This window comes from Teleopsis dalmanni, chromosome X (assembly GCF_002237135.1).
Source record: "Teleopsis dalmanni isolate 2A chromosome X, ASM223713v2, whole genome shotgun sequence".
Lineage (NCBI taxonomy): Eukaryota > Metazoa > Arthropoda > Insecta > Diptera > Diopsidae > Teleopsis > Teleopsis dalmanni.
Window position 1 is genome coordinate 82,060,868 of NC_051848.1, and position 24,319 is coordinate 82,085,186.

Here is a 24,319-nt window from a genome sequence, read left to right on the forward strand (position 1 = left end):
TTCTCCCGACTGGAATCAATAATAAAAGGAAACAACCTATTGCCAAGTCATCAATTTGGATTTCGTAGAAAGCATTCTACAATTCAGCAAGTTCATCAGATGGCTAACAAAATTGCAATGAATATAGACACAAAATAGATCGCTGTGGGTATGTTTGTAGAAGTAGCCAAAGCATTGGACTGTGTCTGGCATGAAGAATTGCTTTACAAACTATTAAGAATATTGCCTGCCGATTTTTATTTACTACTGAAGAGTTACCTTAAAAATAGAGTTTTCATTGTGCAATATCAAAACGACACATCCTGCATAATAAAAATAGAAGCTGGTGTCGAAAAAACTGACAAAACTATTTTCACCAATATGAAATTTGAATAACAGAAACTGAAAATCGTGAACATTGATATATCAATCTGCATGAAAGCCAAATACCTGGGCATGCTATTATTCCAAAAGCTGACTTGGAAAAATTACATAATACAGAAGAAAAACGAAGTGCATCGAAGATTTACAGATCTATATTGGCTTCTTGGTAAAAATTCCAGTCTGGCGATTGACAACAAACTACTAATTTACAAAACTGTTATTGTTCCGATTTGGAAATATAGAATTGAAATATGGGGAATCACCTGCAAGACTAATATAAATACTATCCAAAGGCTGCAATCAAAAATTCTGCGAACGATAGTAGATACTAGATGGTACATTAAAAATGACGATATTCACAAACACCTGAATATCTCTATATGCAACTGTAGCAGTGCTACAGCACAAAAATTTGGAAATGAGAACACCCTAGAACCCTGAAACTAGGGTACAAAAAACGCCTAAAACGTACACTTCCAACCTACTTAAGAATTAAGTATTAAATTAACTTGAATTCTTCACTTCACAAAAAAGAAAAAGAAAATTATTTATGTTTAGTAATTTATTATTATTATTATTTATGAATTTATTTATTTATTTATGAAATGTATTGAAATTTGTATGAAATGTAGCATTATCACTAACATGTTATCTTAAATGGTGATTTAAGATAGCTCAAACTTCCAAATTTTCTTTTGTTAAAAGTATTAGATATCTATAGTAGTTGTAATATAAACAAATAAAAAAAAGAATCTGTTACCTGATCAGGAATGGATAACGAATAACGTACAGTAAAGGAATAACCTGTTAGAGATTATTAATGTAACAATTCGAAATCTCGAGATGGGTATTCGCACTAACTCGCAACTAGTGAGAGGTTGTGTCCAATTATAATGAGAGGTTGTGTTCCGAATTTGTGTCAAAATTTCAAGCAAATGTTGTATTCAAAGTTAGTCAAAGTCAGTCATAATAATAATAATTTCGATCATCTTTAACAACAAAACTATGGCTGGTATTAATCAGACCACTTTTGTTACAGGTGATTTTAATAAACATTATAAAAATTAAGATGAGGTGAGTTATAACGGCGCCAATTTCAGCACGCAAAAGTTGACTGACGAATATACCAACCAGAACCAGAAACAAGACAAATTCTTCAGAAGCAAGAAAGCAAGCGATAAAACTGGTCTTAAAATTGGTCTTTCGTAAGTACTTCTGATTCACGGACCATTTGGTTAAGCATTCAGATAAGAATGAGATAGACAAAATTGTGAATATGTATGATATTATTCTGTAGGACTAACAGCTAGTTTTAATTACCGAAGAGTTGCGCGGAGGACCTTTGAAGCCGTCTTAGGTTTATTTTGAGAAGCGTCATTACAAAATTTGTTCCTTTTTAGTAGTTCTTGATATTTATTTCAAAATATTTTATGCGTTTTATTTGAAGTATCACATAATTTATGAATCTTTGAAGTAGACAAATATTGCCTTTACAATTATTGTATTAAGCTTAAAAGACTTCTATACTATGGGTCAGTCTTTGCAGAAAGAAGGAGTCAGACTGACGACTTCTCCTTCTACATGAAAGTGCACATTTCTCATAAAAATAATCAAATTTGTCTCATGTGACTTATATGATGCGAACGTACCATACATTTCTACTACTACAAAAATGAATTTCGAGAGCGGGGAAAAATCAAGTTATTATTTTATTTCGGTCCCTGTGGTGCGAAGAAAGCGTAGTCGCTTTATTAAACCGAATAAATTTGGTGTTCCAGGTTTGAATCCCGACTTCGGAGAATGTTTTTTTTTTTAGTCAATGAGATTGGTGGGACCCTGTAGTACCCCCAGCTATCAAAGAGTAAAAGTGCCCAGTTGTGCTGACTCGAAAAAAAGGATTAACATAAGACTATATTTAAAAACATATGAAATAACAACACCACTACAAAGAACATTAAAATATAATATCATTTTTTAATATATATAATATATATAAATTCCGTAATGTATTTTAAACATTTTCTACATTTTCATATGTGGATATTTGATAATCTGCCATTCAAGTACCATAAAAGCTCCTGATATGAGTAATGTTGCAAATATTGTGTTGTATATCTTAATTGAGGAGAGTTGTAAAACCAATCCCAATCTTTTATTTTGTACTTACGAAACTTTTTTAATTGCATTTCAAAGTTAAACATAAAATTTTTAAAAGTTATATGTAATCCAAATGGAATCAAAAATTTTAAAGAGTATATCCAAAAGTTAGATGCAACCAACTAAGATAAACAAATCACTTTCACATTCCAAACTCGTTTGCCTAGGCTCACAAAAGTTCTTTGGGAAAAGTGAATCACTGATCTATGGTTATGTAAATGGAATTTGTGGTTAGTGAGACCTACAGTTGCTGGTAGACCGATATCGCCAAATCATTGTAATCATTGGAGTCTCCATCAATGCGTTACAAAGACGCATTTTACACCTGTATTCTCATTTATTTAAAAGAACACATTTTTTATTACACACATATTATATATAGAATCAATTTGTGTCTTCATTAATAATTGAGCAAATGCGGATTGAGATTAAATGCCATCTTATTTAATGTTGAGTTCTTTAGGTCGGCCACTTTGACTGGGAATACTTTAATATATGTATATTGAACAATAATTCGTGAGTTACATAGGCATCCACTTAAACGGGTACAAATATAATATAATAATATAGTTAACCCATTATAAAACACACATTTTAATAACTATATCTTACTTCTTTCGTGTGATTCCTTTTTTTTTTCTTTAATTTAAAAGTATTTAATGTTAAAGTTAAATTGATATTCAAAGTGTGAAATAAAGGTTTTTTTATTTAATAAATAAATCGCTTGTTTTTTAAATATATTTATATAACATAAATATATAACTCATGTACAGTTCCCGTCGAAAATGTAAACTTCTTTCCATTTATAAAATGTGTAACAATCATTAAAAAGAATCAATTAAAAAATTTTTTTCACATTTTACTACGCAACTGATGAATACACTATGCTAAGGTTACACATCAACAACATTCGTTAGAAATTTTATATTAACACCATCGGGACTCGAACCCGGACCTCAGGGGCACTAACCACTAGGCCACTGAGACTACCGAGCGATGCTCGGCAATTGTCTTACTTAGCTTACACGTGCAACGAAAAAAAGTGCTGCAAAACAGCATATGTTTTTCTATGCCTACTACATACATTTGAAGTTCTCGTAAACATTGAAAATTTATTCCGAAGACTAACCAATGAAATATGTCTGACCTTTCCGGCATTAGTGATATTTTATTTTTCTGCATAAAATTTTCGTCGAGCAAATGTTTAGGTAAAATACGTATGAAATGCATTAATTTTGTGGTAGTATTATGCGAAGTAATAAATAAATAAATCTATTGTTCTGAAATTTTATATCATATAAGCAGAAACAATTATATTAATTAGCAAATATTTTAAGCAATAAATTTATTTAAGATAAAATAAAAAAAAAATTTCTGTAAAAAAAATTGTGAAAAAAACTCTTGCCAGAAGTGGGATTCGAACTTACGTCTCTTTTCTTTGTAGAAAACATTCTCTCCAAAATAAATACAATAGTAATAGAACCCAATAGTAAGAACCAAAAACCGTAAAGTAAATGAAACTCCACTTTAAGAATATATTTGAAATACTTCTGGTTGCATACTACTGGGAGACTTATGCACAGTCTCCCAAGAAATGTTAACATATATAGAAACCTTTACGGTAGAAGAAAAAGAATGGTGCGATCATATGCCTTTGGTTGTAGAGTTGAAATTGTAATGTGGAACACAGTAATATATAGAACGAAAACTGCATCCGACCCTCAAATGGAAAAATACAAATAGGGTACAATATAGTAAAAGAGTTAAAGAAAATATAAAGGCGAAGCTGCAAAATAAAAGACATCTAGACTTAACAGACTTAACTGACGTTATACTTAAATCTACTCCCAAAATACGAAAATGCAAGGGATTTTCTATTAAAAGATAAAAAGGGTATAACTTCAGATGCTTTGTCGCGAAGAAAAAGGCTAAACACTTGTTTAGAAAATATAGAAAAACAGAGAACAGCACTACTAGAGGTAAAATACTTAGAAGCAAATAAGAAATATAAAGATGTATGTGGGAAATGTAAAGCTGAATATTATAGAAATCTAGAGACACGCATAAATACGATTAAAAATGGCAAAGAATGGTACCGGCTGGTTAAAGAGCTAAGAAATAAGTCTTTAGTAAATGAGGTACGAATTGCACCAGACGAGTTTAAGACACACTTTGAAAATCTTCTTAATCACACGCAAACGACGAAAGATGTGCATTATGCTCCAAACTTTGTAGAAATCGACGAGCTCGGTAAACCTATAATGGTGGGTGAGATATTGCAGGTCTTGAAAAAAATCGAAAGACGGGAAAGCATCTGGATTATATAGAATTCCATACAAATTTTAAAAAAACGCAAAGACAGAATTTTTAGAGAGTTGCACAACCAAATGTGCAACTCAGGAAGGACAGATTTATGCTCTAAAACGAGTATAATATTTCCAATATACAAGAAGGGAGATAGCTCGGTTGTAGCCAATTATAGGGGTGTGGCGTTTATGAACACAAAAGCAAAAATATTGATAGGTGTGCTTAATGAAAGGCTATCACGTTGGGTTGAAAACAATAATATCATATCCGAATACCAGACAGGATTTCGTAAAAACTATTCCACGGTCGACAACCTATACAATCTAGCATCAATCGTAAAGTTGAAATTTAATGAAAAAAAGAAAGTATACGCTGTGTTTATAGATCTAAAGGCGGCATTTGATAAAATCATTAGAAAATTACTTGCGTAGAAACTGAGGAGCATAGGCGTTTCAAGCAAATTTGCAGATTTTATTGAGCAGGTTTGTGAAAAGACAAATTCGGTGGTCTGGAACGGAAGCGAAATATTCGACAGTTTTAACACAATTTCTGGTTACAAACAAGATTGCTTGCTTTCCCTTCTTCTGTTTGCGTTATCCCTAAACGATTCACGATTATTTAGAGGGTGGTATGCAGGTGGAAGAACTGACTATAAGGTTGCTGCTATATGCAGATGATATAGTTATCATGGCCGATGATGCAGAAACCCTACAGGAAATGATACAGAAACATACAGCAACAGTTGGAATTTAGAGGTTAATTTAGCCTAAATTAGCCTTTTTTCCTAACTGGAAAAAATTGATTAACTATATTACTAGTGCTTTGAAATACAAAAAACTGATTATAAATGAATTTAATATTTTTCATTTAATATTTAAAACATAGGCAATTAATTTCATTTTTGAATTGTAAATAATTTTAAGCAAGAAGGTAAATTAAAATAAAACCAAACTCTCCGACAGACGACTATAAATCATTTTAAAATTCTTTGTATTTCAACATATTTTCAAGTAATTCTGTTTTTAGACTTAAGGCATAATTCTTATTTTTATTAAAAAATATTTTCAATGTAATAATAAAGAAGTAAAATCAAAAATCTATAAACAAAATCTACTACTGAAAATGAAATCTCTGCTCTACCATTGTAACTAATAAGTGATAACATAATTCATACTTTCAGTTTGCAAAGGAAAGATTCAATATAAAGATTTAATATAAAATAAAACCAATAAAAATAAATTGCATAAGAATTAATTTTTACTATAAATAGTTATGAATCAAAACGGAAAATAAAATTCCAAATATGACCCAATATATGTAATTTTCCATCAGGTCAACTTCATCTGTAGAAATATTTATTTATTTTGTATCAAATCGTTTGCTAATTTACTTAACAGTTTTTACCACATGTAAGCTTCATATACCATACAGTTGAATAATATAGATAATGAATGAATACCGGCATATATATGGTATACAAGAACTTAATTTACAGTACATATATTGGAGTAGTTTTATAGACAATGATGTAACTTTATTTATGTCGAGAGGCGCCTTTTGCTCCCACTGTGAGCTGGCACTGGATCATGAGTGATGTGTTTACTGGAGGATTAATCTCCTCCGTTAAGGTAGAGAACACTTATATTAACTAAAAAAAATGAACGATTATTCAAAAATCACAATAACAGTTTAGAAGTTCTAATATAATACAATAAAATAGTAATAAATCAGACTTCAACTTTCCAACCTTGTTTTGGTAGCACAATCCAAGGAGCATAGACTGAACAGTAAATTTTCTTGTTTTATTTAGCTATGGACTTGAAGACTATTTTCTAAAACCAAAATTTATATGGACTGAGTGTTTTATTGAAAAGGATTGCATCGCAAACATCATCTGGTCACCACTCATTTTTAACTTTCAAATGATCCTATAATTTAATATACATACTTATTACTGATAATAATCAGAAATAATCTTGAATAGTTCCTCTGCCAAAAGCACTGATTTTGTTGCAAAAGTAGTTACCAATAAACAGTTTGTTTATATTTAAAGGCTGTTACAGTTATGTTAAACATCTTAGTAAATAAATTATAAAAAGATTGTAAACTTAATATATTGACTCCAGTGAACTTCAATATATTTACAAAAATCAATCTTGAAACCTATCTCGTTATCTAAGTGTTTCGGTAAAGATTTATATGGTATTTATACCCTAAATGACAATAAATTCAACTACAAGTATTTTTAATATACAATATACAAGTGTTTAGTGAGCAACAATAGGATTTTCCAAATAAGAGTAGCTAACAGTTAGTAATTATGTCACCATATTGTTGAAGAGGAAACAACTAACATATCAATAACCTCTTATTAGATTATTAGGTACTTACACATTGATTAGGAATAAATCAACTTAGTCTGTTTATTCCGGAAACCTTTATTTATACATTAACACAAATTCACTAAACATCCAGTAAATTATTTCCATATAGTATAAGTTGTGAGTTTTATCGCTTCTCGACTAAGAGAATAAACAAAGATTTTAACTACAGAAACTATAAATAGATGTTTAACACTTACCATAAAACCACGACAAATCTTCAAGTTCAAGTTTCCTGCATTAACAATGCAACGTAATACAGGAACTCAATCCATAAAAAACTGATCTAAGTTCATAAAAATTTAAGTAAAAATCCTGCGTTTTCATTTGATTTCAATCAAATAATTCGTTCAATTTGATGTGTTGCGGTGTCTTGAATTAGTGCTTTTGCGCACTTTTACAGTTTTGTGGCTGGGGGCTTCTCCCTGCCCCACATTAGGCTTTAACTGTGGAGAAATTCGTATCGTTTATTTATCTTTTAATTGAGGTCCTGAGGTGGACTTGAGGTTTGTTAGGGCGTGGTTGGGCAGCGTATCAACTTTTGTGAATAATTTTAAGCCTCTGTCACTGATATATTTTTTCATTGAGTCGATACTTAGATCTCTGTGTATGTGTGTTGTTCTAATTTACTATGGAATGTTAAATACTCTTCTCATAGCCAGGTTTTGTGCTATCTGTAATTGCTTTATGAGAGTATTTGAGGCATTGCTATATATAGCACATCCTTACAGTAGTGCTGGCCTAATTATTTGAGTATATACTAACTTTCTGCTTTTGAGGTTGAAGTGATTATTATTAAACAGCGGCTTTAGAAAATGTGGAGTTTCAGAGCAGCTATTCCGTTTGCATTTCATATGTTTATACCAATTGAGCCGTTTGTCAAAAGTGATCCCCAGATATTTTATGCTTTCCTTCAACCGTATCTCCGTGTCACCGACGCTCACCCTTGGAGGATGCTGCCTTCTCTTTCGTGTTATGAATATAGCCTTGGTTTTGTCATTGTTAATTTTAATCTTCCATTTCTGGAAGTATTCCACCCTAAGGTCTATATTTCCCTGTACGGTGTTGCTTACATATGTGGCATCCCGGTCAGAGTAGATCGAGCACGTGCCGTCTGCGTAAAGCGCCATTGTGCAATTTACTAAATTAAATTGATTTTTTTTGTTAGCAAAGTTTTCCTGTCAAAATGAAGTAAAATTTTCCAATTTAAAAATGTCGGCTTTGAAATTCAAAAAATTTTGATATCCCAAATAATCAAATATTTTTTTGTTCAAAAATTTTCTCTTTCTGGTTGCACACAATATTCAAAATTTATTAGTTTAAGGAAACGCAAAAGAATCCCAATTATTTAAATTTATGGTTACATTTGATTAATATATGTACTTATATATACACATATATAAATTGGTACTTGCGTTATTAATTGGATGATATTGGAATGAGGCAAGAAAGTATATTTATGTTTTCATGTTTAAATAGAACTTTTATTTGTTTTTTTTTTTGTATTATAGACGCATATATGAAACATCATTTTACAGCTTAAAATCTGAATGGTGACCTATATGGTAAGTATTAGATCAATCAGGGCTACGAGCCGGAATTTTTTCATTCCGGTTTCCGTTCCGCTTCAAAAGGAAAAAATTTCGGTTGGGTTCTGGTTTTCGTTCCTGTAAAAATATCTGTTTTTTAATATTTTCGGTTTAGTGTCGATTTGATGTCCTGATATCAACAGATCAAATTAAACTATTGAATATGTGTAGTAACTTCTTTATTGTAATTTGCGTTATACTATTATTTAATATCTAGAAGATGTTTGAAAAAGTAAAAACTCTTCAAAAGGTTGACTATAAAACAATTGGTAGGTGAATTCAGAGATCCTCGAACTCCCGAGCCTAATCATTTAAAATTCTTAGCCCTGAAAATATTTGTCATATATTTCAAATCCGTGCTTCTCAACAATAATTTAGAAAAAGAAATATTTTCAACTGATTCAAAATTGAGAGTTTCGTATTTTTAAATTTTTAATTATTTAAAAAGTTTAATAAATTTAGTTAGTTGATTATAACTAATTTATGTTATTATTTGTCACATATTCATTTCATATATTGTCTAAAGTTTTCTTTATTTGCAGTTTGTATATAATCTGGAATTACAACTAAACTATACATAACTAGTACAGATGAATAAAAAAATAATGTGTTTTATTCATCAGTTTTCAAAATCCAATTACTTATTTTAAAAGATATATAAAAAATCGTGATGAACATTGTTCAGGAATCTCATTTTAAATTCAACTGGATTTGGCAATAATAACCGAAATTGACAAAAAACTCTATCGATGCGTTACCGAAATAGGTTTAAACTGTGTTATATTATATTCATTTGATGTCACAAGGTAAAATTTAGTTTTCTTCCATTATAAATATAGTTTTCAACTAATCATTTCCTGTTTTTACATCATTTGAACAGTGATGAGTCATTGCTTTACAACTCCCGGATTTGATACATTAAAAAACCAACCATTCTTATCAACTGGATTAGAATTAATTTAGATTTCAAAGATCGATTGTACTAATAACTTGACTGTGATTTGAAGTGAACTGCACTGTTAAATTGATCACATGAGCACATATTGAGATGTGAAATCATCGTGATTTTCAACTTAACAGTTTTTACAGGACTTAACTCTGTCTGTTTCCAAAGTTTTCAAGTAAGAGCCGGCTATTCTTTTTATTTAATACTACCTTACATAATCTTTGTATCATCTTTAAGTTAACTATTAGAAAACTTTTATTTACACCATAAACTTCCCCAGGACTTTGAAATGGGATGGAGAGAAGGCTTTAGAAATAAATTTTTGCCTGTAAAACAAAGGAAATCAGTTTGAATTTTGACCTCCTTTGGTGTTACACCTATTCTTCTCTATGAATATTGAAAAGTGTATTTGAAATAATTTATTAATCTCCAAAATGTACTTAATGGCCACTGGTTTGTCGTTGGGATCACTGATATAGCTGCCAATATTTTTAATATTATGCAGCATTTAAAATAAATTTTTTAAGAAACATTATCGGTGGCGAATCTATAGCAGTTTCTGGAACAGTAAGATGCGTGTTATTAGAATCTTTTATCAATAATTTAAACAAATTTATTATTCAAATTATTGCCATTAATGAATAAAAAAAATTTCAGCTATTTTTATTTTCAGCTGCAGTACAATTCTGGGGTCTGTGATTCGTTAAAATTGATCCTTATTGGAGATACTGTGAGACGACTACTCTAGTTATTAAATTAATAATAATAACTATTAATGTTAAATTAAAGTCACTCAACTGAAATTAATTTGAATTAATTAAATAAATATTCTTCAAATATTTAAAATAAAGTATTAAAAATATAAACTAAAAGAAATAATAAATAAAATATAAATATTTATACTAAAGATTACAAATTTATGTGGTTAAAACTGAGCATATATTACTTTCTTAAATTGAAGTTATTGTCTATGTACTGCAAAATGTTTAAATTATTTATTTTTAATAAATAATAATCATGTTCAAATAATCATGTTTTCATATTATTTTCTCTAAACCAAACTTTTAATGGCGATCACTTGCTTATATTTATTGAAACACTTAATGGTCACTCAAAATACGTGTTTTTAAAAATACCTTAGTTTCAATAACTAAAGTAGTATAATTAATACTCCTATAATATTACTGACTGAGTATAATTTACATAAAAATATTTGTTAAATAATTTTTTGTTTAATGTAGTTAATCAAATAAACTGATATATAATTTAATGTAATTGATAAGATCGTTTGACATATCTTTAGGTTTATTTGATATGTTAGATTCAATATAGAATAAAGCATCTAATATTTACACAATGGATTAGATTATTATAGATCTGACTGAACTTGAAGAATTATTAAATCAATATATTAATCATCCTCAATATTATTTTTAAATTTATACTAAAAATAAATGTTAATATTTTATATTTTAAATGATAAATTCTCAACAATACGACAATAAACTGTATAATTCAATTTGTGCATACCATCAAAATGATTCCTCTGTTATGATAAGTTCATGATACAATATTTTTTAAAAAATGGAAAAGCTTGTACCACAAATTCTTTTGAAAACAACCTATTTTTTGCTGAAAACTACTAAAATATATTATTTTAATTGAATAAGAGAAGAAGAGAAAAAATTTGTACAATATCTTTAACAGATAAAATGATATGAAGTCAAAAAATTTCAATTAGTTCATAATCAGGATTATTTAGTAAGTCCATCTAAAAAGTTACCATCAGACTAGAATTTCTTAAATATTTTATTACAAATAAAACGAAAAATACTTTAATTATTTAGTTGATTAAGCGCTGGTTCCTGACTCCGTGTTCGCTATGCGTCAGTGCATCTTATAATAGCAAATGGGACGGAGTGTTGTAACCACTGATTTCCATTGATTTCCTCTGATACTTATCTCTATGGTTTGATTTAAAATTATCTTTAGAAAGGATTAAGAATTTATTAAAACATCATTTATTTTTCTTTACATATTTACAAATGTTTTTTTTTTAAATCTTGTTTTGAAATTTCATTTATTGAAAGTAATTGATAATAAATAAATAAATATAATCAACACGGAAAAACGTAACACAAAACAAATTCCAAAAACATTGTTACACTCACCATCTCTCTTATTATCATTCTTATCATCCGCAGTAAAATTCACTCCATCAATTTCATCATCATTATAATAGTCCACAATATACTCCGTATAATCATACCCATTATCATCATTATCATAATGCACATAATCAATCTAATCATTATTTTCATAGTCACCGTTTCCATCATATTCCTCCATTTTCTTCATATATTTCAGATCTTCCTATTCTCTTTTTGTGCCTTCTTCGAAACAGTTATTGAACGAATATATACATTATTAATAGCGCTAAAGTGCAATTGGATTATTAGGACATAGTATCATCCTACTGAAATTTGGGATCAAACACTTGAACAAGTTTCTTAAAACCTTTAAGTTTACTACAAAACGTGTCTTGTGTGAATACGAAATACATAACGCTCTGGTATATACTTTTTAATGGGTATTACTTGGACCTTGCGCTGTGCTTCAACTAAATAGCTATCTGCAACTCCGCGTTAAAGTTTGACATCAAATTTTGCCGAAATAAAAAAAATTTCTTGCTCATTCATTGTTCCTTGACGTTTGGGGAAATATCGAAACCGATATTACCGAAGAAATACCGAGATAAAGATATCTTGCCCATTCATTGTTTCTTGACGTTTGGGGAAATTGGTTGTGTCATTGTATATAACATATGGTTGTCAGTGGCGACGGTAGGCGTCAGTGTCGTCGACGACCGCCGAAGGCCTCGCACCCACAGGGGTCTCGCAGCAAGTTACCGACTATCGATTCAAAGCCCTTAATGGATATTTTGAACAATTTGATTTCATATATGATATTTATCATTTGAAAAGTATTCTCAACATAGACCTCCTCAAGATATGGAGGTTCCTCAATATGAGGAACTGCGATATAAACAACTCGTCTGGTATATGAAAGAAAATAATTTAGCGGAAATATATACGAATGCTTATAAAGTAACCAGAGTCATGCTCACAGTTCCAGTTAAAATTGATTAAGTCACACTTGAGAAGTAGATTAGCCAAGACAGACTACCTCCATTGGCAATTCTATCTAATGAAGCGAAAGTTGTAACTGTTGCAAATTATGATATAATTTTAAAAAAATTAAGTGAGGTTAAAAGTAGAAAAATTTTTTTATTTTAATTTGTGTTAATTTTAATTTAATTAGCAATAATACTTTCATATATGCCTCGTCTTAATGGTGAAGCTTCGGTAATGCTTTGATAATGAAAGGGGCTTCGCTATTCTGTTGCTGTAGACGTCCAGAATTGGTCTAGCGCCTCCACTAATGATTGTATTATGTTTCGATAACTAGTTGAAACGACTTATCATCCAAATTAAAATCATTGAATTTATGCTAAGAAAATTAGTTATCATGTTTCTGTAGTATTCTCTATTGACGGTAGGTTAGTTATTTATGATTGGTCATACACCGCACGCAAGCCTATTTGTCGTTAGTGATACCACATAGTGCTAAACTTTTGTATACATTTAGAGTAGAAATTTCGGAGTGACACAGTCATGAATCATGTATTTAAGACTTTTGACCAGTTACCATTAATGGTAACTTAATAATGATCCACTCATCCCCTCAGATATTATATCACTCCTAATTGAATAAAAACATGTTCAATGAACATAGTATGAATTTTTTTATTTTAAATTCAAAAAATTGTGCTCAGTTCGGAAGATATTTGATTATAAATGAGTTTTCAATAAAACACTAAAAGCTACAACAACAGTTAAAATGATCTGTATATCGCATTAGAAAACCATCGATTGAATATTTTTAATCTTAAATATTTATTTAATAATTGACTTCCAGTAAAGTAAACCAGTAAAGCAAATCAATATAATTGGTCTATCGATATGTATTGCAGCTACCAGCAAACTGTCTGGCTATTCCCTTTTGGACTGTCAGGCTTCTCAACCGATATCCTTAAAAATCACTGTAAGTTTATCGTTGGCAAAACGAGCGTAATTGTGGTTTCATAAAATGGTTAAACGTTTTTTAACAATTCCAATTTATTTAATGGGTTTAATTCATTTTTTAAATAACAATTAAATGCACTTAAACAAATGACATGCCATTAATGAGAAGGGTTTCATTTCGTGTCCAACAACAACAAAACAATGTTTTTAATTAATTTAAGCCTCCAACGAGGAAAAAAGTCATAGTCACTCGTACATCGGTCTGTAATATCTGTTCATTTATAAATAAATATGTATGTATGTGCTTGTACATATATATTATATATGCTGCGTTATGTATTGCGTACACAAAAAACTATTTAATTAAATGCAATCAGTAAGCAAAAACCCCAGCAATTTTAACTATCGAAATATCGTTGCCGTTGCCGTTGTCGCTGTCGTTGTCGTTGTTGCTGTCGTTGTTGTTGTCATTGTTGCTGTTGCTGTTGCAGTTACTGTCGCTGTCGCTGTTTTATGGTTTAATATTGTTTTGTCAATTGTCATTTTGTTGCAAGTGGCAAGTGGCTTGTTGCACGTTGCACATTACACGCTTTGGCAATATTTGCATTGTTGTTGCATTCATGTGGGTTTTTTGCGCTGCTCGCACACATGCATGCGTTCATTGACTTATTAAGGCTCCGGAATTAATCAACTCAAATTGTAATTATTTTAATTATTCAAAGAAGTTCAACTTCAACTGTTATTGCCTCAGATACAATGACTTTTTTTTAATTGACTTGAGTCATTAAATATCTCAAAACTGATGTATTAAAGTTTTGAAGCAATGAATTATTTTTAATACTTGACTATTCCTTTCCTGAGCAACGGCGATCAAATTTTTTAAGTTTAGTTTGTTCAATAGACCAACAAAGCTAAGAATATGTAATACTGTCTTTTGCTCAGTTTTAAGCTACAAATGTCAAATCTGGGTACTAGAGATAGTGACACTAACAAATAGTTGTTGACCAAATAAAAAAATATGTGAATTTCTTATATAAAGATTTAAACGCTCGAACACATAATCTGTAAAAAATATTTATCCGAATATTAAAACTTCAAATGGAGTATGAAATCATCAAGTAAGTAATGACGGCAGAATTTATCAGTGCAGTGAGGGAACACTTTGAAAATATTAACTTATAAGATGGATAGTTATCTATTCGACTTGTTGAAAAAGAATATCAAACAAGGCTTGTACTTACCCATATCACTAATACCATAATACGATAAAGATATCGATAGAGATAGACACATATAAAGATCATTAAAAATTCTTTTCAAGTTTTGTAAAAAACCTAAATTTTTCGCAGTGTATTTATTTGATCAGATATGTTGAAAAAAAGAAAGTCTCAACCTAAATTCCAGTTTAATATATACACATCTTCTGCTCAAAAAGTATCCGGATTTTGTTGTTTGTCAACTACTCCTTAAGTAATAGACCTTTCTCAAATTTTTTTTTGTTATGTTGGCACACCCTTTCTTGACATATGGGACAAATTTGAGCGCCACCTGTCAATTGGTTTGTTTATAGCAGCTGTTAATGTGAGACTACCTCAAGTGCGTTTAGCGATCTTTACTATGGAAAATTCTTGTTGTACGCGATTTTTTTGACACCATATTCGCAAGATCTGGCGTCGTGCGACTTTTTCCTGTTCCCGATTTCCTGTTCAAATTGCCCCTTCGTGGTAAGCGTTTTGAGTCGATTCAATCGGTAAAAGCGAATTCGACGAAGGAACTAAAAGCCATAAAATAAATTTGAAATAAAATTTAAATTTTGTGTGTTTTATTTACAAAATCCGGGTACTTTTTGAGCAGAAGGTAGTCATTAGACTAACATATTCTCTTAATTCCTTGTGGAGCAATAGGTCTCAGTTACGTATTTCCATCCTGTCCGATTGTTTGCAATAGGTTTTAATTCGTTCCACGATTTCCCCGTTGCTAAAATTTTTATGTATAATGTTCTTCTCCATGCTGTTTTGGGTCATCCTCTTTTTCGTAACCCTTGCGGGTTTCAGTCGCGTGATTGACGACATACCTCTGTTGGTTGCTTCTGCAGAATGTAACTAATGAAACGCCATTAATTAATATTTCCATAGGTTTAATATTCCATGTGCAATACAGCTCGTTGTTGCTAATTACATTTGGCCACCAAACTGCTAATATTATCCTTAGAGATCTCTTCACCTGAACTGATTTAGATATAGTCATTAGACTAAAAGAGTACTTACAACTTCTAAATAATGTTATGTTACAAAAATAACTTCATACAAAACAACATTCTCCTCAAAAAGAGCAAATCTTTGTATAAGTAACTGTCGGGATTTTGGTTCGGTCAAGGTTATTTTCAACAGAGATTTCTTATTCAGTAATTGAACTATCTACGCTTATAGAGTGAAAAACATACACAATAAATTTATAATCAAAATGTTAACCAAGGCAGAAGGTAAACACTATTTAATTTAAAACTATAAAACGGGCATAATTTACAAGATAAATACATTTTTTTTTAATTAAACTGAGTTTAGAATTGCTTAAAAAGAAGAGCTCTTATCAATTTTGAAATCTAAATTAATAAACCAAATAATGTATTCACACGAGAATTTTGATTGTAATTTTAGCTGTGCAAAATTTTAAACTAACTTCAAAAATTGAAATGCAAAAATAGCTATTCACACGACGTTAGTCTTAATATCGCTCCATTTTTTTTTTTTTTTTTTTTTTTTGCGGTAGGTGGAAAGCATCGAAAGCCACAGTGTGAGACTTGAACCCACTAAAACCACCTCTTAGGAATGAATGAAGAAGATTTCCACAGCAATGTGGAAACTTCATTCCAGTAATCATGGGACAGAGGAATGAGAAAATAGACTTAATACCTAGTGAACTAGATTCATCTAAGTCAGAAAGCAAGGGCATAAACTAGGTAGGATGGATGATATAGAAGGGGGAGGGGTTACGGCTAACTAGCGGGGATGGAATCAACAATATACTTTGTGACTGGGGTCACGAAGGCCGCGGTTATATAAGGGGATAGTGGAGAGATTACGGTCCACTTCGTCGAAGTAGTAAGTCAGGTATTGGGGGGGTTTGTAGCGCAAAGCTAGAACAAAGTCTTCTGAGAGAGTGGAAGGAATGGAAACGTCGGGGGGAAGGTCATGGAGCCGGGTGAGATACCTACGGGCGAGTGACAGAAGATACTCGTCAACACGAGTGATCTTGGCATTGTTATAGAGAGTTGATATGGAAAAGTGTTTGCCATTAGGCTTGCGCTTATAATTAGTGCAATCGCGAAGAAGTTTCCGCTCAAACAGGCGGATTCTTTCCATCTGAGCGGAAGTGATGGCTGACCAAATAGGGAAAGCGTAAGTGAGGAGAGGACGAATAAGCTGCTTATAGCAGAGCAGCTTAACTTTGCAATTAAGCTGGTTATGTCTTCGAAGTGCAGTTTTAAGTTGAGTATGCCTGAACCGGGCGTTACGGATGGCATAGTCAATATGTGGTATGAAGTTATGTTTGGAAGAGAAAACAATGCCAAGATATTTCAGCTTGGGAACAAGCTGAATTGGAGAGTTATTAAGCCTGAGCTTAATATTAGAGGTGCTAAAACCTCTGGGACGATCACGCTGCTGGCCAGTAAAGGCAATGGCAGAGATCTTGGAAGGATTGAGTTTAATCTTCCACCTGGTATAGTAGTCAAAAAGAGATTTAAGGTGGGCATTAAGCTCATCGGAGACGCGGAAAGGATTAGACGAGCGCATGAAGACAAGGCAGTCGTCTGCGAAGCAGATTTGCTTAATAGGGGTCCGCGGGAGTGGAATATCTGCTATAAACAGGTTGAGAAGGAGGGGTCCAAGAACCGAGCCCTGAGGGACGCCAGCATCGATGGGGAAATCACGTGACAGAGAGGAACCGACTCGAACCTGAAAGGTTCTGTTAGAAAGAAATTTGTGGACAACACTGCAGAGCGTAGGAGAGAAGCCGAACTGGTGAAGCTTAAGGATTAAGCCTTCAAACCAGACAGTATCAAAGGCTTTTTCAATGTCAAGACTTAGTGCCACAGTGGGCTGCTTATTGAAAAAGCCTACGCATATCTCATTTTGGAGATGATGCAGGGCATGAATGGTGGAGATTTGGCTCCTAAAGCCGAACTGAAAAGGGGGAATAATATTATTCCCAGAAGAAAAGGATTTCAGCTTGCTGGCTATGAAGGTTTCATAGAGCTTACTGACAGAGTTGAGAAGAGAAATAGGACGATAGCTGAAAGGGTCAGCTTTGGGTTTGCCAATTTTGGCAACGGGACAAACTATGGCCTTCCTCCATGGTTGGGGGAAGGAACCAGTGTTGTACGCATGGTTGAAGAGCATGGCGCACTTTTTAAAAAAGAGTGGTGAGAAATGTCTCATGGCGTAGAAAGACACGCAGTCAGTGCCAGATGACTTTTTAGGTGTTTTGAGCCGAAGCATGTCGATGAGTTTGGAAGGGGTGAGAAACCCACGGGTGTCTTCAACATTGATGCAGTGAGCGGGGAACTGCGGGGAGAAAGTGACTATGCTTTCATTGAAAGCATCGAAAAGCCCATGAACTACAGAATTCGTAGTTAACGTAAGGTGGCGCTCGCCTAGGCCAGCCGTAAGACGGTGATTAGTCATAAAGACTTCACCAAAGACGTTGACTTTATCAAGGTCGTCATACACCATGGAGTTGCCATAGCGGAGGTCTGAGATGGACCTATTGGATCCACAGATTTGCCTGACCGTACTAAAGACGTCAGACCGGCACTGAGTGGCACGAAGTCTGGCACTAATGGAATTAAACCTGGATTGGTTGACTCTCTGGGCAATTATGGTGTCCAGGTTCTTAAGAATGGCTTGGAACGCATGAGCTTGCGGTGAAGCTACCTGTCTAAGGCGATAAGTTCTGCGGCGAAGCGATTTCCTCAGGTTAATGAGGAGAAGGGTAGAAGCATCAAGAGGAACTTGATAAAACTTGCGAACACGCACCTTCGGAACATGGTCCTCAATTGTGGAGATGAAAATGCTTTCAAGAGTACGGGCAGCAAAATCAATCTCCACAGGAGTCATGTTCCTGTATTCGGGAATGCTCAAATTAAGAAGGAGGTGGTCGAGAGCGAGGTTGAACTCCGACCAGTTGGTGCTAGGAAAGTTAAAAAAAGTACGAGGGCAGGCACGAACAGCTCTGCAGTCGTGAAGCACAAGCCTTACTGCTTGGTGGTCAGATATGCCGTCAATGACTCGTGGGTCACTAAGGCAGGAAAGGAGGCGATTATCCGCTAAGAAAAAATCAATGATACTATTAATATGAGTCGGAACCGAAGGAGCTACCACACTTAAAATAGGACTGACTGAGCTGCTAGTCAGCCAGTTGAATAGCCTAGTGCCACTAGGGCAAGAGGCAGAATTATTCCAAAAGGGGTGCTTACTATTGAAGTCACCACCGATAAGGAAAGGGTTAGGGTCTGGTTTCTCTTCAGTTGTCGAATAAATATCGCTCCTACAGAATGTAAGACCTTTTTTATACCCAAAGTCTTGGTCTCTATCATATATGGCTGCTGTAAAATAAATTCGTTTTTTTTTTGTTATAGTTGAAACATGAACGTTGTTCATGAAGCACATATCAGCACTTAAAACATTCGAAAGACGAATACTTACGAAGATAACTGGTCTAATATATGTATGAAAATTGTAAATGACTTATTAGATAAATGAATAAAATTTATCATTTTACAGATATTTAAGATATCTGCTTAAGAGATATTCAAATTTCTACACATATGGTAAAATAATAAGTTCATAATCTTTAGATCAGGAAGCGAGGAAAAACCGTAAGCAAGATGAGTGTGTGAACTGATGGAGCTTGAACGTATATATACTAATGAAGAACAGTAGATGAATGATAACATTTAAGGCAAGACAGGGGTTGTTGTAATTTCGCAGGATAATGTGGATGAAGAAAAGTCTTTTCCGCAAGAAAAAAAAATATTCCATAAAGCATTTTCGATGTTAGTAGAAAAATTGAATTTAGTATATTCATAAAGTATAATGTTGAGGCCCTATGCTTCACTTATGAGAGAAGGACAACAGTAAATAAATACAGTATAATGACTTAAATAGCAAAAATTAAAGTAATAGGAAAAAACTTTTATTATAACAAAAAAAAAGATGAAACCTAAAATACTTTACATATTCATAGAAAAATCAAAATTCCTTCACTTTATTAAAGATTTTTTAGTGAAACATGACGTTTCACGCTTGAATATTCCATCGTGTCTTGAAATGTACTATAATAAATAATATAACATTAATAGATAATACAGTAATATTTGAGAGTATATTTTTTTTTCCATCAATAGTTTCTTATTTTATTTGAAATTAATATTGTGTGTCTTATTTAAAAATAATTCATTTTAATGTTGAGTAAATATCGTATGTCAACATATGTTTAATTATCTTTATGACTTATATTTGTGCTCTAATTAAATATAATTAATTATCAACAACTGTTTCCAAAAACAAAACAAACAGTACGAGTATTACAGCATTCTAAGTACTTCAATGTGATCGATGAGATATGTGGCAGTGTAAGTAAACTTTAAATTCGTCATGGTATGTCATAGATATTAGCACTTCTACGCAATAGATAACATTAATATGTCAAAATTTGTCAATTGTGGGAAAAGCATATTTAAAGAAGCAAATCATATGGTGCTTAGAAACATTGGTCCAATGTTTGATTATTATTACAGCAGCAAATGTGCTTCATTGTGGCTATAATTATTACATCGTATAAATGATACGCATGATTTGTGATGGAGATACTTTCTGAGTGCTTCTCATATGGAACCGAATGGAGCAGTTAAGTTTATTACATTTGATTAATCGTTTTAAAAAGTGTTTACGGAAATATAAATACATAATTTAATATAGTTTTATCGTTTTTACTTACATCATTGTTATTGCGATATGGTTGGTTCCAGTGGCAGGCCATTAGATAACTTCAATGTACCTTAATTAGCGATTTTTCGCCGTTTTGCTACCACATTCCTCGCAAGAACCCTAGTATAGAAGAATAGAGACTAAATCCATCTCGCCGAATTTAGGTAATTTAATAGGACTTTCGTTTTCACCGATGAACAGTCTGATAAACTGTCAAAGTAGTATCTTCCTAAGAACCTATATCTTCTGGATACCAAAGTCGAGCATTCACAGATAATGCGAAATGAAAAATTAATAAGCCAACAAATATCGTCAAAATATCTATTGTATTTTAAAGCTAGAATACAGAATTGAACTAATTTTTATTTACATTTATTTTACATACGTTTGTGTACTTATTGACCAACTAATAAGTTTTGGAAATAGATATAAGAAAATAGATTTTTAGTTGCAAAAATAACTTTATTTTAAATAAGTATTGATTGCACATTTTCGACTAGTTATTAAATTTGTCAGATTTAACTATGCTACTACCCATGAAGAATTCAACCGAAGTCAGTTCGGCTCTATCAACTATGTTCATCCTTTTTGTGGTAGCAAGGGCTTATGTCGAAAATGTATGATTTTAACTAAAAATTAATTTAGAAAGAGTTACGTTAAATGCCTGGTCGTGGAGTGCAACTCGATCTTTACATAAATCAGTCAAAAGTGGATTCTTCGGAGTGTCATTATAATTGGCATTGCACAAAAAAAAAAGAAATAGAGATAATATGAGTTATCTTTTGGAAAAAACACGAATTAATATTAATAATAAACTTATCAGTATATTACAAACAAAATATCATTTTGAATTAAAAAAATTGTGACATTAGCATAAACCTATCAATAAAGAAAAATTACATATGTTGTAAAGAAGTTCTTTAACAACTTCCAGAAGCGCCCTACATATCTATGGGTGTGATAGATATTTAATATACCTGAAGGTTTGTTACATACCTACATAAGTAAAATTATGATAATTGAAAAATCAATATAGTAACATTTGAGTATCTGAAAATATTTTCATTTTAAAATAAATTTTTATTTTTTCATATGCATTTTAATTTCTGTAAAAATTTTTTCAAAAATACGGACTAAAAACGATAATTAAAATTAATAGTAATTAAAAAACGTTTCAAAAATGCAAATCAATATCCTTTTATTCAGAAAATATTTTAAGTAAGCCATATTTTCTTTTTTACCAACTCGACTATCAGTATTTGCCATTTCTTCTATAAGCTCAATTACTTTCGCGTATTGCTCTCTGTTTCTCGCTAGACCTATATTAATAATGAAAAAAGATTTCGCAGACTATTTTTTAATGGTTTCTTAATTATTTTTGCAGGTTAAGAGATTTAATCAAATATAAATCACACGAATCACATTGCTTGACTTAAAGGAAATTTCAATGTAAGTACAATGCGGTAGAATTTCTGATCCATATTCTTCTAACATTTTATCTATATTCTTCGAACATTTTATCTAATTTTTCCCTCAAATCTGAAGTAATACAGAATACACGACTAGATAATAGTATACTAATACTACACGAGTAGGATATTAATATAGAGGGACCTAAAAACTGATGAAGTAAACAATTTATAAATTATGTTTTCTGTCAATTATTCTCTTATTTTCAAATGGTATTTATTATTGGCATTTAAATCACATCACGAAAAAAAACTTCGTCTCTAACGTATAATATCTGAAAGAATTTATAATATGCAATCAAAAAATTTTTAAAAACTTTCTTAAATCAGCTTGGACTAAGTACATGCATGACCTTCCTGAGATTTCTTTTCTGAAATCAAAAAAATGTTTGGTAAGATATCATTTTATATAACTTCATATCTCTTAATCTGGTATATTTATTTTTTTTGTAACTAGGTTGTTCATCACTCTAGACTTAACTTACCCAGATTTCAACTTAAAAGTGTGAAACACATAAACGAATATAATTTAAAGGTTCTTGTTATTAATTTTTGTCTTTTTACTAAACATAACTGATTCTTTATTTTTGAATCTCTACCCCCAAGTTCAGTGTCCAACATTTTGACCAATGCTTTTCGATTTGGCTGTTGATTCCGAAGACGCGGAATATCTGGAAAATTTAATGATTTCTCGAATATAGGTTAGTATAATATAAACCCCTAATAAATGTATTTTTTTTGCCGTGTTAATTTAACATAGTTTCTTTATATTGGAAACAATAGTACCTTTGGAGCAACAGTACCGGGGCAACTGCAATAAGGAGATTACGGTGAATCAATATTCAATTAAAATTTAAAATGTAGAAAATTATGCGTTCAATATTAGCAAAGTGATTAGTTCATTGAAATTAATATATTTTTACTAATATTCAAATTAAATTATATTAATGATAACTATAAACAAAAACAAAACCAATACAATACTTAAGCAATAAAAAATTAAACCAAAAAACAAAGTAAAATAAAAAAAATTATAAAAAAATAAAATTATTATTCAATTAAATATATTATATATATACTATTAATAACTCCTTAAAAAGAAAATGATTATATTGGTTAATATAATGGAAAAGGGCTACGGTGAGAATAGTTTTTTAATCATCACCTTCTCGTAGAAGGACTTCCTGATTAACTGAGATCGTTAAACAGTCACTCGGTAAAATCGGATCAGGTGAGCTGATTAATGATTATATACGTCTATAAAGGCCAAGTGAGTAAGTGCTAGAGTATAATTCCCTATTATGTGTTTATTATAGAATATCATAATATATGTATGTATATATCGGTCATAAAAGTAAATAGAAAATATATTATATATATAGCACTATGTCAAAACTATTTAACGTTACAATGAAATACTTTTTTTTATGTTATTTTTGTTAATTCTTAAATATAATCTAAAAAATTCAATCTAGTTTCCCTATGTTGACATTAGTATTATATATTGATTTAAAAATTCTCAATAATTTTGTTAAATACATACAATACAGGTGCCTCCAAAGTTATGCACACTATCGCTAAAAATTAAGACTCTGATCTGGGATCGCAATAGGCCTTAATGATCTAGGCGTGGCCTTTTTGATCTGCCAGCATAACCTAACCTAATGTTTGTATGTTTAATAATATTCATACTACAAATATGAGATGTCCAAATCTATTATGATTTCAAAGTTCTCTCAGTCTGAAATAAATCTAACCCCATGTAATGGAAATTAATATCTCAAATGATTTAACACAACCTGGAGAACAAATACTGTGAACTAATAACTGACGATTATTAAGTGTTTATATAATTAAAAGTGCATTTAATCCTATTAGTTTTAATAACTTTTAAGCAATTCGTATAAATTGGTTTAGTTAATAATATTATTGAATATTTAAAAAAACATTTTACAGTAAAACATTATTTAAATATCCCCATAGCATTCTTGGGTTCTGTTCCTTTCCTTTCTGTTTAATTTTTTATGTCGCAT

At 31.3% G+C, this 24,319-nt stretch overlaps 2 long non-coding RNA genes across 4 annotated transcripts; both read left to right on the forward strand.

The window, feature by feature from the left end:
* Nucleotides 1–8,537: 8,537 nt before the first annotated feature.
* LOC119688513 lies at nucleotides 8,538–10,535 on the forward strand. 2 transcript variants are annotated; one of them, XR_005253312.1, is made up of 6 exons: nucleotides 8,538–8,659; nucleotides 8,720–8,773; nucleotides 9,340–9,603; nucleotides 9,678–9,918; nucleotides 9,981–10,310; nucleotides 10,417–10,535. It is a non-coding gene; the product is annotated as an uncharacterized LOC119688513 (long non-coding RNA). The 2 variants fall into 2 exon arrangements; XR_005253313.1 differs by lacking the exons at nucleotides 8,538–8,659; nucleotides 8,720–8,773 and adding an exon at nucleotides 8,944–8,964.
* Nucleotides 10,536–21,954: 11,419 nt separating this feature from the next.
* Nucleotides 21,955–23,245, forward strand: LOC119688514. Of its 2 annotated transcripts, none has more exons than XR_005253314.1 (6): nucleotides 21,955–22,035; nucleotides 22,202–22,266; nucleotides 22,363–22,678; nucleotides 22,744–22,821; nucleotides 22,893–22,987; nucleotides 23,070–23,245. It is a non-coding gene; the product is annotated as an uncharacterized LOC119688514 (long non-coding RNA). The 2 variants fall into 2 exon arrangements; XR_005253315.1 differs by having other exon boundaries at nucleotides 22,898–22,987.
* Nucleotides 23,246–24,319: the final 1,074 nt, after the last annotated feature.